The sequence below is a fragment of the Panthera uncia genome, chromosome B1 (assembly GCF_023721935.1).
Source record: "Panthera uncia isolate 11264 chromosome B1, Puncia_PCG_1.0, whole genome shotgun sequence".
NCBI classification, from domain to species: Eukaryota; Metazoa; Chordata; class Mammalia; order Carnivora; family Felidae; genus Panthera; species Panthera uncia.
Genome location: NC_064811.1, coordinates 71,210,531 through 71,221,845, shown reverse-complemented (window position 1 = coordinate 71,221,845; position 11,315 = coordinate 71,210,531).

Below are 11,315 nucleotides of genomic sequence, written 5' to 3'. Positions count from 1 at the left end.
AGGCTCCCCTGGACCCACATTTTCTATTCCTAGCTTCCTTTCTGGTTTTTGTTTTGTTTTGTTTTTTGTTTTTATGCTTTCTATGATAGGTATGAGCTTTCCAATCGTGGAATTCTATGTTTGCGGTCCCCCAACATGCAGTGTTCTGAATAGATGGATGACTTGTATTTTCCAGGGAAGTCTGGTCCTCTAAATTTTGTGTCACAGATTCAGATGTCAAAAAAAAAAAAAAAAAAATTATCTTAGGGAAAGAGACTCAAAGATGTGCAGTAGCTACCATACAATATAGCCTGGCACTTTTACTTGTAGGTGTATATTCAAAATAATGAAAACACGAATCCACATAAAAACTTGCACACGAACGTTCGTAGCGGCATTCTTTATAATAGCCCCAAAGTGGAAACAACCTAAACGTCCATCAACTGATGAAAGGATAAACAAAATCTTGCATCTACTATCTTAAAAAAATTGAAAATGCAGACATATGAACTCTAGAAAACATATGAAAGTGATCTGTTATCTGCAAGATATACCAAAAACCTGTTTTCTGGCAGCAGAGTAGTCTCTGATTAATGTACTTCTTTACCTGATGGCAGACTTCCAAGAGGCAGGACGTACAAGCTGCCAGTCTTCTAAAGGCCTGGGAATTGAGACTGTTGCTTCCCTGTATTTTATTGGTCAAAGCAGTCACAGGCCAGCCCAGATTCAAGGGTCAAGAAATAGGCTCTGCCCTTGGTAGTGCAACAGCATGTGAGTCCAGGAAGAGAAGAATTGGAGATAAGCTATCATAAAGATAGAATTGGTTGGCAACTAGGAAACAGATGTAAAATGTCTGAAGCCACCAACAACGAAAGAGCAACTTACATTTAATAGTTTAAAGTTAACCTACAGTTAAATTCAGGTAATATACACTACAGTCATGCACATACTTATGTGATGCAGAGTGTACTTCTGTCTCTTGACTTTGGGCTTAGGCATATCTATTATTTATCTATTGTTGCATACCAAAGGCCTCATCTCATTTAATCACTAACTACATTTGAAAGAGTTGCTTACATCTCCCTTCTTGAAATTTTCTTTATTGCCTTTCTCTTGCTTTCTATTGGTTTCCCTCCAACTTCACTGCTACTCCTTTTTTAAAAAATTTTTTTTTGAGTTTATTTATTGTTTATTTTATTTTATTTTATTTATTTATTTTTTTGAGAGAGAGAGAGCGCACATGTGCAAGTGGGAGAGGGGCAGAAAGAGAAAGAAAGAGAGAGAGAGAATCTCAAGCAGGCTCTGTACTGCCAGCGCAGAGCCCAACATGGGTGTTGGGCTCCCAAACTGTGAGATCATGACCTCAGAAAAGATCAAGAGACCGACTCTTAACTGACTGAGCCACCCAGGTGCCTCTCATTGCTATTCCTTCTTAGTCTCCTTGCTCAATCATCTTTCTTTTTCCAACTTCTACATTCTGCAAAATCACATGCTTTGGCCTCCAGCTCCTCTCTTCTCCATCTTTACTTACTCCTTAGGTGATCTCATCCTGACGGCTTTCAGTTCCATGCACAGACCGATGACTCCAAAATTTGTGTCTCTCAACTCGACAGCTCCCTAGAACAACAGGTAATACATTTAAGTGCCTAAGCAAAATCTTCATTGTATGTTTACTGGGTGTCAGAAATTTAACATCCCCAAGGTGAAACTCTTGATTCTTCTTCAGCTCCACCTCAAGAATTTTCTACCTAGTTTCTTTGTTGCTACTCCTGATGCCCCTTCAGTTTATTCTCTGCACAGCAACATGAGTATCCCTTTCAATCACAAACACATTCCTGACACTCCTCTGCTCTCTCTCCTTGGGTCTTCTCATTTATGAGAATAACATCCAAATTTCTTATCTTGGGGTATAATGCCTTACAGATTCCAGCCTTTCTCCAGCCTCATTCCTGCTTAATTTCATTCATTAACTATGTGCCTGTCATGTTGGCTTCCCTGTCACTCTGCTGCAAGGTCTTTGTTCTTGTCCATTCCTCTACCTGGAATACTTTTTCTTCAAATACATGCAGGGTCTGTTCCCTCCCTTCTATTGTGGTTTCTGCTCCCAAGTACCTCTGGCTCTAAGAGGGTTTTCCCTGGCTTTTGCATCTGAAATAGCACATTTTCCCTGCTCTATCCCATTATTCATTATTATTTTTTCTACAGACCATTCATTGTTACAGAAAGCAAAGAATATATTACTTTTCTCTTCTGTTCCTTTTTCTAGAGTGTATGTTCCATGAGGACAGAAATTTTGTCTGTTTCATTCACTGCTGTATCTTCAGCTCTCCGAAGTTTCTGGTACGTAGGGGGATGCACTACATAAGTATTATTTGAGTGAGTGAACAGCCATTTATTGAACAAATAAGGAGAGAGAGTTTTAAAGGAGAAGAGGAGGAAGAACAGAGACATTCTGTGAGCAGGGGACAATGCCAGAGACAAGCAAGCCCAGAATGAGATAAGGTGTTTTAGGCAATGGCAGGGAATAATACAAATTCCTGACATTTACTAGGTTATCTAAAGCCAAGAATGGGGATGCCTGGGTGGCTCAGTCGGTTAAGCGTCCAAATTTGGCTCAGGTTATGATCTATGGTTTATGAGTTTGAGCCCTGTGTCAGGCTCTGTTTTGACAGCTCAGAGCCTGGAGCCTGGTTCAGATTCTGTCTCCCTCTCTCTCTGCCCTCTTGCTCATGCTCTGTCTCTCTCTTTCACTCGAAAATAAATAAGCATTAAAAAAAAATTTTAAGTCAAGAATGACTCTAGAGACTTTGCACATGTTAGTTTATTTAATTCCCCCAGAAAGAATGATTTGAGAAATACTACCATCTCCATTTACACATGAGGAAACTAAGCGTAGGAAGGTTAAGAAACTAGCCTAAAGTCACAGTTCATAAATGGTAGAACCAGAATTCAAACAGGCTGGGTATCTCCAGAGTCTTACTCTCCACCACTATATTACACAGCCTCTCAGAAGAGGCAAGTATGAGGTCACTGAATTTACATTTCGCTTCCTTCACAAAATTGCCCAGAGTTAATCCTACGTATAGTCTTGGTGTCTTTCCTACAGGTATTGCAGAAGAAACACATCTAATTTTGCAAAACTTTTCTGCCGATTGGCATGTCCTTGCTAGAATCTCTGACTTTGTTGCCTGTTCATAGGAGTTATGATTGCATATGATATGAAGAGATTCAATTAGTACTTGACAGGGATGCTGGAAATTTGGCCTATAATTACTTCCAGTCTGTAGTTATAGTAGCTCTGTGAGTTTGAGAATACTCCTATCACCTCTCAGAGTTTGCATTTAATTCTCTGAAAAATGAAGGGGAGAGGACGAGGAGGAAATAAATTCAATGATACCTCTCAGCTCTAAAATCCTGATCACATTGACTTCCAGTCAGGCAAAAAGATTTCTGGGCCTTTTCCTTCCAAAGCTATCCAACTGAGGTGGCTCAGTTGGTTAAGCATTCAGGTCTTGATCTCTCTCTCTCTCTTTTAAGTTTATTTATTTATTTGGAGATGAGAGAGAGAGAAAGAGAGACAGAGAGAGAAAACAAGCAGGGGAGGGGCAGAGAGACAGGTAGAGAACCCCAAGACACATCTCCCATACAGGGCTTGATCCCATGAACCATAAGATCATGATCTGAGCTGAAATCAAGAGTCAGATGCTTAACTAATTGAGCCACCTGGGTGCCCCCAAGTCTTGAACTCTTGAGCCCCACGATGGGCTCCATGCTGGGCATGAAGCCTACTTTATAAGGTTTTTTTAATGTTTAAGTTTAATGTTTATTTATTTTTGAGTAAGAGAGAGAGAGAGAGACAGAGAGACAGAGACAGAGACAGAGCATGAGCGGGGGAGAGGCAAAGAGAGAGGGAGACACAAAATCTGAAGCAGGCTCCGGGCTCCAAGCTGTCAGCACAGAGCCAGATGCAGGGCTTGAACTCAGAAACCATGAGATCATGACTTGAGCCCAAGTCGGACACTTTATGCTTGCTTTACCGACTGAGCCACCCAGGCTCCCAGGGAAGCCTACTTTAAAAAAACAAACAAACAAATAAAAAAACACAAAGGCGAAAGGTCCTCGGTTGGCAACACCACTCTATGATGATCCTTATCTACAGTAAACCTGCAGGTTGCTCTGCCTTCTCATGGGCCCTGTTAGGAAATCAACCTCCTTTTGGAATAGAACTTTCTACATCAGTTGCTTAAAAGCAGATGGAAAGTAAATTTACCTAATTCCAGGGAAGCAAGCCAACACTGCAAAATGGATGATTTCTGTTTTCTGTTTTCCTTCCCAGTCAAAGCCCGTGCCAGCTGGCTAGTCTTAGGTAAATTCCTCCCTCAGATTCAATTTATATTCTGCTTTAACTGCTCATTTTCTCCCACTTTGGTCCCTCAAAGTGATGTGTTCTCCCCTTGTACTTTCTCTAAACACAGAAGGCCCCCAGTGGATGATACTATATAATCTGTACCTGGTGAACAGAAAATGCTTTTATTCCCTTTTCTTTCCATTTACTTTAGCTGTAATCTATGTTCTTTCCTAGTGCATGAAGTAGTCAGAAATTTATGTTCATAGGTACAGTGTATTTCACTTGTGGAGCATGTCAAAACAGAAAACTAATTTGTGTTGAGTAATCTGCAAAGCCAATTTTTGATAAAATAATTTAAAGATTTCAAAACAGAGATGAGTAGGAACATATTTAACATATCGATGAACTATAAACAGACAGTGTGGGAAGGTGATATGATTTGAAGACTGAGGGTTCAAATCCCAGCTATTCCACTCAATATTGTGTGACCTAGGGCAAGCCACTTGCCTCTCAGTGCCTCAAATTTTACTTATCTGTAAAGTAGGGACAATATTACTTACATCAAAGGGCTGTTGTGTGGACATACCTAAGTGTCCTGGAAAAAGTTGACATCTAACAGATAGATGTTAATGGTAGAGAAACAAAGATGTCTATGGGGAGTGGGAAGTGGGAAGAACAGATAAGGCATCAATGAGTTCAGCTTTCACTTTCTTTTCCTTGACAGGAAAATCCCACAGTAGTTAAGAACAAGCTGTTCCGGTGCCTGGGTGGCTCAGTGGGTTAAGTGTCTGACTTTGGTTCAGGTCACGAACTCACATTTCTGGGTTTGAGCCCCACACTGGCTCTATGCTGATCACTCAGAGCCTGGAGCCTGCTTTGGATTCTGTGTCTCCCTGTCTTTCTGTCCCTCCCCTGCTCGCACTCTGTTTCTTTCTCTCTCAAAAATAAATAAAGATTTAAAAAAAAAAAAACAAAAAAAACCCCGAACACACTTTGGAACTATGTTGCCAGGATTCAAGTTCCAGCACTGTCATTTATAAGCTATATGATCTCAGGCAAGTTATTTAATCTCTCTGTGCCTCATCTGTAAAATGGGGATGATAATAGTAACCCTACCTCATGGGGTTGTTAAGATTAAGTGAGTTAATACATGTAAAATATTTAAAACAGTGCCTGGACAGAATAAACATTTATACGTATTAGTGTGATGGTTAATTTTATGTCAGTTTGGCTTGGCCAGGGTACCCAGATATTTGACCAAACATCTGTCTAGATGTCTCTGCAGAGGTACTTATAGATGGGATTAACATTTAATTGGTAGACTGAGTAAAGCAGATTCTTCTCCATAAGGTGGGTGGGCCTCATCCAATCAGTTAAAGGTCTTAAGAAAAAAAAGACTGACATCACCTAAGGAAGCAGGAATTCTGCCTCCAGACTGCCCTGGGACTTGTGCTACAAGATTATTTCTTCCCTGGGTCTCTGCACTCTGCTGCAGGACCTCTGTACTTGCCTTTTCTTCTGCCTTGAATACTTTTCCTTCAAATATATCCATGGTCTGCTCCCTCCCTTCAGATTTGGACTTGCCAGCCCTCATATGGTGAGCCAGTTTCTTAAATCTCAATCTCTCTCTCTCTCTCTCTCTCTCTCTCTCTCTCTCTCTCTCCCTCCCCACACACACCACATACACACACATACATAGCACACACATGCACCTTATTGGTTCTGTTTCTTTGGAGAGCCCTAATACAGTTAGCAGTTATTATTTTTGTTTGTAGCAGGAAGTGATACTCTATACTGGTCCTTCAATAAGAGCACAGCAATCAATAATCACATGGCAAATCTTCACTTTAATCCTCCCAGTTCTGAAGATTTAAGAAAACTAGGAGGAGAAAAGGTTTGCCCTTTAAATAAAAAAGGCAAGGAAGCAAGGAGGCAAGATTGTTCATGGCAGGTTTAGAAAATGATGTGTTTGGGTGGACTAAGGGTCCACTTAGGGAATTAGTGGGTCATACGTTTGAGGAAGGAAAGCCTAAATACCAGCCTTAGAAGCTCAGGATTTTTCCCCCTACTGGCAATGGGGAGCTACTGAAGCTTTGTGAAAACGGCAATTAGATAAAAATACATATCAATGGTGTAGGATTAGTTAGGAGGAGGGAGCAGTCAGGGAAAGAGAGAACAGGTAGAAAATATTATGTAACCTTGCATTATGCTGTTATCTACAGTTTATCACCAAAGAGCATTAAGCATCTGTTTCCTTACTGTTTTCATTGAGTCACATTTTCAGTCATATGGTAGTCCCTCATGTGAGCAGGCTGATGTCCCTCTCTTGATCCCCTTCCTTTTATTCCTGTGCTGTAACTCTGCTCTCTTCCCAGGTCCCATCTTCCTGACTGTTCCCTAGTCTATGCAAAGGTAGGGATAGGGAACCCCATTTTTGTTTTTCTTTGTGACCTGGGGAGAGCTTTCCTGGTTTCAATCTGGGAGCTGGAGTGTCAATTCCTATTTTCTTTATATTAAAGCATCTTCAAGAAAACAAATGTCTTTTGCTTTCTTTCTATAGCATAACCATTATATGCTCTTAGTTTATTTGAGTTTTAAAAACTTCTTCTGGAGGGTCTTTGTATATAAAATCTAGATCACCCAAAGCCAAAGTAACTTTTTAAGTGGTAATGCTAACCCTGGTTTTAAAGTCTATATTTAACACTGCCAGAGAAAGAAACACAGTTGGGTACTTTCCCAGGGTATGCTAATGAGCTGAAAAAAGAATACTTTCCTTTCTGCTATTGGTAGAGAAACTGACCAATAGAAGAGCAGGTCAGCACCTACACCCACTCTGTAGCAAGTAAGGAGGTGTGTTTGTTCATGCCAATAACTCATGCTTTTGGTTGCCTGACAACCAGTGACAAGTGTGCCTTTCATCATCTATTACAATGTTACCTTGAGATTCTGAACTTTAATCTAAATGAGACTCAGAAAAGAGGAATGAGCTTAGAAAATTAGATACCATTTCTATAGGTTATAGGCATACACACTTCTGATTACAGATTTTGAAGACAATGGCAGTTTTTCTTAATACTGCGTGCATTTTTCTGTTTATCCACTTGTATAAAGCTGGTTATTTTCACATTCAGTCCATGCCACTGACAAGAAATGTATTGAATATTCTTTATGAAGATTACAAGGGGATTTTTGGCCTGTTTCAGACATATCTGAATAACAGTACATTAGCAGATGTTACTTACCAGTAAACACTGAGTTTTAGATTCTTGAAGTTATAATTTTCACTGTGTTATTCTGTACCATTTCCCACAGCTAGAAGGGTGTCATATTACTTTGTTTATATGTTGCTTAATAGGTGGACCAAGTGTTTTCATTATTATTATTATTATTATTATTATTTAGCCTAGCTGTTTATAGACTCCTCCAATGCACTGTAAAATCTTCAGAGTAATAACAGTGTTTATTTTTATGGGACACTTACATTGTCTACCTAATTTAATTCGTGCAGCAATTATGTAAATTGGCCAGGAAAGGTTATATTTAGTGTTATTTTATATCTGATTAAACAGAGGCACAGTGAAGTTAGCTACTTATCTGAGGCCACACACTAGTCAAAAGCAATGTTGGAGTCCAGGCTCCAGACCTAAGCAAGGTACATTTTCTTTGATTCCAAAACACCTCTCAGGAGTCAGAAATTTGTTTTTTCTTTCTTATTCTTTCTAGGTAGACTTGTATAACATTCAGCAACTGAATAATTCCTAACTTAAAAGAGAGACAGAGACAGAAAGGAGAATGTGAGCCACAAGAGTCCTAGGATAATATTTAGAAAACGACATACTTTCTAATTGTAGCATTCATTATACTTAGGTGCATGTGTACTGTCTACTCTCCTTCCTCCCAATTTTCATAAGAGGAGAGATCATGTTCACATTGTTCAGTCCTTGGTATAAACCTAACATACATAGTACTTGATGTACAGCAGGAATTTCACAAATAGTTATTGAAAAGCTTAACACTAAAAATTGCCCAAGAAAAACAGAACCAAATGATTTTAAATCAGAGCTGCTATCTGTATCAGTTGGGATAGGCTGATACGTTCAATTAGCTCCAGATGCAGTAACAATAATATCAGTGGCTTAAAATGATGAAGGTTTGTTTCACGCTCATGCTCTTTGGCCATCATGGAGCAGAATTATGCTCTTCATAGTCACTCAGGGATCCAGCTTGAAGGAGCAGACATGATCTAGAACAGTGTTGGTGGCAAAGACAGACAGAAGTGGCCCTGGAGGGTCTTGCAGAAGCATATCAAATGTTCCAACTAAGAACACTCCACTTAAATCCACTAAGATCACCTCCACTTAAATATTCATTGACCTGGACTAGTCACAGGTACCCCAGCTTCCCATAGCATCACCTACTTAGGGGCCAGAAGCTGCCTAGGTGGTGGAGAGCAGGAAATACTTGGCAAATGGTGCTAATGACTACCAGATTTCATTTCCTTGATTCTGAGCTTTTGTGATTGAAATAATAAAGTACAATTTTGTTTATAAGCTTTCCTACATTTATAAAATATACTTTTCCTCATAACAGCCCTTTATAAGAAAGATGCATAGTGAAATTAAATACTTAAATAAGGTCAATAGAAAAGTCAGGGGTGGAAATAGAAAGATAATTCAAATCTCTATACCACTGGTACTATTTTTAATTTTAATTTTATTTAAAAATTTTTAAATGTTTATTTATTTTTGAGAGAGAGAGAAAGAGTGTGAGCAGGGAAGGGGCAGAGAGGGAGGGAGACCCAGAATTCAAAGCAGGCTCCAGGCTCTGAGCTGTTAGCACAGAGCTGGACCTGGGGCTCGAACTCACGAAACACAAGATCAGTCATGAAACACAAGATCATGACCTGAGCCAAAGTTGGACGCTTAACTGACTGAGCCACCCAGGCACCCCTCGATACAACTGGTACTAGATGAAGCTTACTTATTCCATATCTGTGGAGATAAATTACACATGGGGAAAAAAAAGCAACAGTTATATTTTATTCCAAAATAAAATCATTGCTGCAAGTTTTAGTTGGGTCCAAAGACAAAACTTAAAAATTCTTTATGTCAGTGTTTTGGATATCATTCCGGTGATACAGAGAAGGGACATCTGGGCTAGCAATTCTGGATTGAACAGGCTGCACTGTGGAAAAATACATCCCAGTACTCCTGGCCCCTTTTAGGCATGAGGCCAAAAGTAGCATACAGATACTTACCTGAAAAATTGCTGATTCTGAAGTAGGAGAAGAATAGTGTTTTCCCTTTACTGTCCTAGGTTCTCTGGCTGGGGACCTAAAAATTAAACTGGCAAAAGATAAATTACAAGGAAAAAAAAGTTGTTTTGTTTTGTTTTTCTGATTGAGGTGGTTTTAATTCCTTAGCAACTCTAGCAAATCAAAACTTAAGTCTGTACTGCCTGAAGGTTAAGAAATAAAAACCTAAGGACAACCAATCACAAAGAGCAAATTAAACTCCCCCAAGTAAAGTAGTTGCTTAAGCTAGAGCCAAATAATTTTCTTGCTTTGCTTTCCTCTCTTATCTATAAAATCTTGTCTCTAGCTCTTATTGTTGGAACACTCCTAACCACTTCTTGTCCGGAGCTCCACAATTCCAATTGATTTTTGCTCAAATAAACTCTTAAAATGCTTAATATGTATCAGTTTACCTTTTAACAGTTCCACGTTGGTGGTTCATTAGCCCAAATCTCAAAAGGCTTACTCAAGACTCATCTGTCCTCACTTGATATTTTATAAGCCCCCTTGCCACCCACTTACCCAAAGCCTCATGACCCATCTTGGGTCTAATTTCCTGATAGTTGCTACTATCAACCAGTTCACTTCTTTAAAATATAAAATGAAATACAAAGGAACTCAACTTGATTCTTTTGGACATTATGAAATGATCCCTCATGCCGAGTACATGTACATTTGTACTACATTTAGCTATGCTTCGGAGATTCAAACAGCAGAAGTTTATAATTCAAAGGAACTACTGGCTTTATTTGTTATCAATTGTGGTAAGATATGGAATGGTATGGTTTTCAAATGTAATTCCAAGGACTGCAATAACATCAAACATATGCATATTCTTCAGGGCAGCCTAACTGATCTTGTTTATCACATGACTGTGGATTATAGAGTATTACAGTAAAAAGGATATAGCAAAGTCATGATGTTCTCAAATGCTGGGCATGCAGTCTGCAAGAGCTTAAAAAGAAGGAAAAAAGCCAAGCAAATTCAAAACGTTTTAGACTTCCAAACTTAAAATTTCCCAAGTCAACAGTTCTTGTTGTTGCCCAAAATGTTCACATTTGTGAGTGTGAAGTCTTTCATTATCTGGTCCAAATGTTTGAGATATTGCAATACATGATACTACATTTATTGCTGAACAGTCAAAAATAACTTCATTGTATTTAAACCTCGGCCACCCCTGGGGCACCTGGGTGGCTCAGTCAGTTTAGCGGTGGACTTCGGCTCAGGTCATGATCTCACCGTTCCTGAGTTTGAGCCTTGCATTGGGCTCACTGTTTTCAGCGCAGAGCCCGCTTTGGATCCTCTGTCCCCCTCTCTCTGCCCCTCCGCTTCCTGCCTCTCGTGCATCCACGCGCACTCTCTCTCTCTCTCTCTCTCAAAAATAAACATTAAAAAAAAATTAAACCTAAGCCACCAAAATGCTCCATCGCCATAAAAGGCCATCATCAAAAGACATGCACTAGAATGTACATAGTAGTGCTATCTGTAATAGCTCCAAACTGGAAACTACCCTAACATCTGTCAAAAGAATGAATTCATCAATTGTGGTATATTCACAGAATGGCATAAAATGAATTATCTACAACTACATGCAATAATATGGAAGAATCTCATAAATATAAAGTTTAATAAAGAAGCCAAGCACAAGAGAATGCAAACTTTATGATTATATATGTCAAGTACAAAGACAGGCAA